This window comes from Girardinichthys multiradiatus, chromosome 14 (genome assembly GCF_021462225.1).
Source record: "Girardinichthys multiradiatus isolate DD_20200921_A chromosome 14, DD_fGirMul_XY1, whole genome shotgun sequence".
NCBI classification, from domain to species: Eukaryota; Metazoa; Chordata; class Actinopteri; order Cyprinodontiformes; family Goodeidae; genus Girardinichthys; species Girardinichthys multiradiatus.
The window spans coordinates 3,798,477-3,805,356 of NC_061807.1; the positions used below are offsets into that span (position 1 = coordinate 3,798,477).

Sequence of the window (6,880 nt, forward strand, 5' to 3'; positions counted from 1 at the left end):
GACACTGAAAATGAACTTAGAGTGTGAATCTCACATCTGCAACCCAGATTTGAGAAGATCTGCAGCAACCAGCAGGCTCACACCAGTCACGAAAAATATTTATGAAAGATGTTGTTTTCACAAGAAACCTTATTTTTCACATTTTTGAAAAACGGGTTAATAGCAATGTTGAATATTGTTATACTGTAAAAAAAATTAACATTTGAAATATTTACACTGTAAAAGGTAAAATGGTTTGTTGTTTTGTTACTTGAATGACTCTAGTTTATTTTATTTCAACCTGTAATTTACTGCAGTTTACTGAGTTGTAAAATAAATTGCAATAGCATTTGAAAACAAAATACGTGTGTCTCGTCGGAGGGTCGATGTGTGCTGGGCTGGATGGCAGCAAAATTTACCTACGAATCAAAGGGGGGCCCAGGACAAAATGTTTGGGAACCATTGATTTACAACATTTCATTGTAATAGGGGCCAAACACACTGCCTCCTTGTGTGACATCGTGGAAAAATCTAAAGAAACCATCTCAGACATGAGAAGATACATGTGGACCTCCTCAAGTCTGGCTCATCCTTGGGTCCAAATTCCAGATGCCTCACGGTGCCACATTCATCCGCTTAATCAACTCTATGCCACTATAACCAGCATGGGGATGTCCAGCCATCATACTGTTCAGGAAGGAGACAGGTTCTGTATCCAAGAGATGAAACCTCAGGAAGATGCTGGCTGAAGCTAGTCGGAGATGTCATTATCTACAGTGAAAATAGTCCGGTATCAACATGGACTGAGAGGCCACTCAGACAGGAAGACGCCATTACCCTACAAACACAATATAAAACGTCAGATTGCAGTTTGCTAATGCACTCAGGGACAAAAATATTAATGTCTGGAGACGTCTCACAGTCAGATGAAGCTAAAATGAAAGTGTTTGGTTATAATAACCACCATTACATCTGGAGGAGAAAGGGGGAACCTTCCAAGCCTGAGAACACCATTCCTACTCTGAAGTATGGGGGTGGAAGCATCATGTTGAAGGTTTGTTTTGCTGCAGGAGGGACTGGTGCACTTTACAAATTAAATGGCAACATGAGGAAAAGCAACACCTCAAGACTCAGTTTAAAGGTAATTCTACTAAATATTAAGGAAATGTATGCAAACTTGTGACTCTGAAGAAAATTAAGCACCTGATTTAAAACGAGTTGTGGCTTATTATTCTGTAATTTAGCAAATAGAAATAATTTGACTAATTCTGACATGATGAGTAAAGGTTTAATGTCAGAATGAGAAAATAACCTCATGTTTCTCTTTAGGTAACATATGTAAATATATGGTTTCAAATGTACATTTACAATTTTTTTACACAACCACCACCTCAAATGTATTTTATTGGGATTTTGTATTATAAACCGAAACTAGGTGGTGCATATTAGTGAGATGAAAGGAAAAGATGCCTTGAATTTGTCTTCAAGCTCCACACACTGGGGTTCCTCAGAATGAGCTTTAGCATCTCACCAAGGAGAGAAATATCTGGGTTTCCCTCCTGGACCTGCTTCCCCCATGACCCAATCTCCAATAGGTGGGAGACAATGGACGGATGAATGGATGAATGGATTCACCGTCAGTAATTGGTGGAGCCACCTTTCACTGCAGTTAGAACTGTGGGTTTTTAAGTTTCTAGCAGCTTTCCTTGTCTACAGACTGTCATTTTCACCCATTCTTATTGCAAAACTGCTCAAACTCAGTCGGATTGGATGGAGAGCACCTGGAGACACACATTTTCACATCTTGCAACAGATTTGCATATATATTAAGGTCTGAACTTTGACTGGACCATTCTAATCCATGAATATGCTTTAATCTAAACTATCTCATTGTAGCTCTGGCTCTATGCTTAGGGTCATTATCCTGCTGGAAGCTGAAGCTCACCCCAGCAGTCATCTGCCCAGGATTTAGCTCCATCTCACCATCTCTTCCCAGCTTCCCTTACCCCACAGCATGATGCTGCCACCACCATCCTTCACAGCAGGTATGGTGTGTTCCAGGTGAAATGCACAGTTAGTTTTTCTTCACATGTTTTGCATGATAGCCAGAAGGTTCAGTTTTGGTTGTGTCTCCCCACAGCACCTTCTTCCACAGGGTTGCTGTGGAAGAAGTCAATTTTCTCCAGTTTTAGAGCTCTGAGTTAATTTCTGGTCCTGGACAGTGTAAGAACAGATGAGTCTAGGATGAGGAGGAAATTACTTTTTTGAAACCAATTCTTGGTTTTGAGATTACTTTGTTCTCTTTTACAGTGCAGCTATTGTTTGGTACTTGGCTCAAAACAGCTCTTTGTTTTAATTTTTTCTTTATTTATTTACAATTATTTAACTTTTTTTTAACTAAATGTAATTCTCAACATCTCAGACTATCAAAGGAAAGTACTTTTCTTTTACCCCTTCTAAGGAATAAATCACAGGACTGCAGAGGCCAGCTCTTTGCCTCCTGGTGGGTGAAAAGTAATTAAAATTGAGAAACTTTGGGTCTGAGGTATGATTATTTGACTCAGAACCTAAAAGAGACTCTCTGTAATTCTCAGCTGGACATGCCAAACACCAGCGTCACGCTTCAACAACCTCCCTTTCTAGTGAGAATGTGTAGACACAAGTAATGAGCAAATAATAGAGAACAGTTTTCAACAAGATGTCATGGCCCACTCTAAGCAGGAGCCAGGAGAACCAGCAGAGATGTGGGTGCAAATTGGCTCCTGGAGTGTGATGACTGGGAGCTCAGTGCAGGAGTCACTTAAAGTAACATTTCTTTTAGTAAAGTCTCTGAAACCAAAGAAGAAAAAGTTTCCATTTCATAGCGTGTGAAGAGTGAGGCGTCCTAACTGCAAAACAATCAATGATAGAACAACGACACCTGGCAGCAAATCCCTGATCATGGATTTATTGTTAATATGGATTATTGACTTGGAAATCCTATTGAAAGGGCCCAGTTCCTCTTTACTCCCCACTGTGAGTCCACTCAAGTCAAAACATGGTAAAGACCTGGCAAAGAGACTGAATCAATCCATCCATCCATCCGTCCATCCATCCATCCATCCATCCATCCATCCATCCATCCATCCATCCATCCATCCATCCATCCATCCATCCATCCATCCATCCGTCCTGTACTTGTACCAACGGACCAAGAATGGAAATCCGTTCTTCTCCACAGCCACACCACCAGTTTCTCGCTGGGAAACCCAAGGTGTTCCTAAGCCAAAACATACCCTTTAAGTTCTGTTTCTCCTTCCAGTTTAATGCGTCTGAATTTTTAAAAGGAACCGTCCATGGGCATCCTGATCAAATGCATGAACCACCTAAACTGTTCCATGTGGAGGAGCTGCTGCCCCTTGGGTGACAGAGGTCATCTTCTCTCTAACAGACTGGAACTATGGCCTGATTACTGCAGATGATGGTCCTACATCCTGGCATTAATCCTAAACAAGACACCAGACACCCTAGAATCAACCCCAACGCAGAATAAGAAGCCCACCTCTACCTGTTGAGAACCATGACCTCAGACCACTTCCATGCATGATTTGAAGACACCAACAGAATCACATCATTTGCTCCAAAAGCACAAGGAGACCATGAGGTTCCAAACCCAGACCCCCATCCTTTCCACCTCTACACCCTAGACTGAAAATCAGCCTAACTTTGTGCCTAGAAGGCTCTGCTCTTGGTTAGGATGATAAAGACAATGTCGGGTGCAGTTTCTGTATTCTAGAACCTCACTGAATAGAGATAACATTAAAACGTTCCCAGGTTCTTGTAAATATTCAGCTCCAGTCCTCCCATTGCAAAAGAAAAATGCATTTATTCTTTTTCCAGGTTGGTCAGTGTAAAGTAAGTAAGTAAGTAAACAGATGTCATGTCAATCAAGCCAGCATTTTAGTTTGGACTTCAGTCCGGTCCAGAAAGATCAGCCAACCCGCCGCCAGCCCATCAGTCCCATCTTTGACTCAGGCGGCACAGATCTGAAGTGAAGGCGCTTCGTTTCTCTGTCTGCCTTTTATTTGAGAAACCCGTTTTGGCTGCAGAGTTGTAGAATAAATCCTTCACAGCAGGCGGCCTCACAATGAACAGAGAGCCTTTTTATTCTGTTTTTCTGATCCAAAACACCCACTCTTCTGAACTGGTGCTTCGCTCTCAGCCAACGTTCTGCTTCAGCCAGAACTTTGTCCAATCTTCCCAGTTACTGACCGACTGTTTATTTCCATCAGATCTGTGTTAAACCTACACTTTTGTACTGAAATCAGATCTGAGTGGGTATAAAACCATAGTTCTCAGGCATGGCGGTGGAAATCAGCGCAGAGGAACACCGTGTGATTGTGCTGACGGCTCCCACTCACAGCGACTATGAAGAGAACCTGAGAGCTGCTGGAGATGAACGCTGTCGAGCTCATGCGGTGGGATCATCCAAAGAGGCAGTTGGCAGCATCCTCTCTTTAGGCAATCAGCCGAACAGCAGGGGGCGACGGTCCAACATGAAGAGGTCAGACATGAGTGAAGCCAACAGCACCGGGACACGCTGTCCGATTTAGTTAGAGACAAACCAGAAGCAGAATTTTTTGCTTGCTCAGTTAGGTCAGGCTTTTGTTTCCATGTGAAAAAGGTTGTTTTTATCCATCTTTTCAAGACTTAATAGAGAATATTAGATTTTTTTTCTCCATTTCCTTTTAGAGTTTGTTTTACAAATGTGATGCTACAGATATAAGACTATTACTGCAGCAAAGAGTAACACTGTCTGATTCTGGTTCTGTAATCAGTTTAACCCTTTATATTCATCATGGTATCAACATGGTATCACTAAGAATGACTAATTCACTCAGTTTAGGATTACTGGACTTTTTAATCACAATTTTAACTTTACATTTGGTCTTCATTGGGGTTGTTGGGAATTAAAATCATTGATGTGTTCAGTTTGCATGTGTATGCATAAAACTGAGATGTAACATGTATTGTGAGCCTGAGAGGGAGAAGTCACAGAGGTCACAGCAGGCTTCAGGTTGGAGAAAGGGTTAATTTCAGGTCAGGATGTTAGCCAGCAGCTGTTAGCAGTAAATGCGGGTTGTTCGGCATGATATGGGCAATAAAGTTCTCCCATGGGGGTTAACTAATTTATAGTGGGGACACAGGAATTATGAAAACTCCATTAAGGACCTGTGGCTTCGTAACTAATTCCTTTAAAAGGAAGTTTCAAACCGTCAGCTTTGAAGTAAGGGTATACAATGCTTTAACACTTATGCTAAGACAGACCACTCGGTGAATGATTCAGAGATGAGAAATGCAGGCCAGGAAGAGGACTAGGAGAGATTCAAATGGACAGATTTTATATTCCAGAATCAGCTTTTTTTATTTGACCTTTGCTGGTGGTTCCTCTGGACCTCTGAGGGTGGGCATTGCGAGATGTGTCCTGGTGTGCAGCATCACTACAGGCAGGAAGTGCTGATTGGGCCGTACCAAGTGCAGGTTCTTAATGGGGATGACAGAATGGCTAAATGCCCCAAATGTTTTTTATTTTCTTTAACATTGGAGTTGGTCATGTGCTTGCAATCATCATTGCTCATTAGTAACTTGAATTACCTGTAAGGTAGCACTGTTGCCTTGCAGCAAGAAGGTCCTGGGTTCAACTCCTGGCTGGGGGTCTTTCTGCATGGATTCTGAATGTTCTCCCTGTGCATGTGTGGGTTCTCTCTGGGTACTCCAGTTTCCTCCCACAGTCCAAAAACATGACTGTTAGATTAGTCGGTCTCTCTAAATTGGTGTTAGGTTAACAAGCTAGTTTACAGTTAAGTTGCTGTTAAAGCTAAATGTGTTCATTTGACCTCTTCTAATGGTCCTGCCCCACCCATATGATTTCTGTGTGTGTTTTTCTCCTCAGTTCTGGCTTCTTGGTCCATTACAGTAACAGAGCTTTCCTATGTCAGCCGTGTAGCTGCTGTGCAGGTGTGTGAGATAACTGAGGCGACAGGAGGAAAACATGGTGTTTATCAGTGAAGAACATGCTCGTAAATTAATCAATAATACTACATAAAAATTAAATAGATTCATTTTAATTATGATTGTCATCACTTGTTTCAGCTTCTGTGCCCGACTAAGCATCCATCAGGGCTCATGTATTCGATTGGTAAAGCTGTCTGACTGGATGAATCCACATCGCTCATCAAGCACAGTGTTAAAGCCAACAAATCTACCTGAAACTCTGACCTTCTGAATTCTGTAGGACTTTATGTCTCTGTGACACCAGGTGACCTGATTGTTTACTTCAGGATGAAAAAAACTCAAAAATCTGGAGCGAAACTATTTGAGACTCCTTCCCTTTTTCTCTTTCTCATCGGGACACGATGTGTTGCCTTTATAAATCTTTTAGCCTACTTCATGCTGTCAGACAGGTTCTAATAAAGTTTTTCATCCATGGTAAAATATGGCAACACAGAGTCAGGTTTACCTGAAAAGACATCTGAAAATCTTATTGAGGTTATCTTTGATATTAACATTTGTTTGATCATTTAAAACATTGAAGTTTGACAATAAAGCATTAAAAAAAATCTTTAGCGGGGCAAATACTTTTTCTTTTCCCTCCCTTCAGTCTCAGGGCAAAACTGTTTATTTCACATCAAGTGTTTTTATAGAATTATTTCACCAAATGAAATGATTTAAAGATAAACATACATGTTTTATAACTTCAGACCTGGACTATTTGAGTGATTGTTGAGGTATGCATTTGGTTTGACTCCTCCATAATAAATCATAAGGTCAAAGGTTTTTTGGTTGTTCTCGACCTTCTCTTTCAGGACACATACTGTTTCCTGTGGATGCTGTAGACATTCTGCAGAACGTCTCTGTTGTT

General features: G+C 41.3%; 1 long non-coding RNA gene across 1 annotated transcript; it reads left to right on the forward strand.

Annotated features, from left to right (window-relative positions):
- Positions 1-4,390: 4,390 nt before the first annotated feature.
- Positions 4,391-6,121, forward strand: LOC124880490. The gene is made up of 3 exons (XR_007041363.1): positions 4,391-4,522; positions 5,912-5,976; positions 6,112-6,121. It is a non-coding gene; the product is annotated as an uncharacterized LOC124880490 (long non-coding RNA).
- Positions 6,122-6,880: the final 759 nt, after the last annotated feature.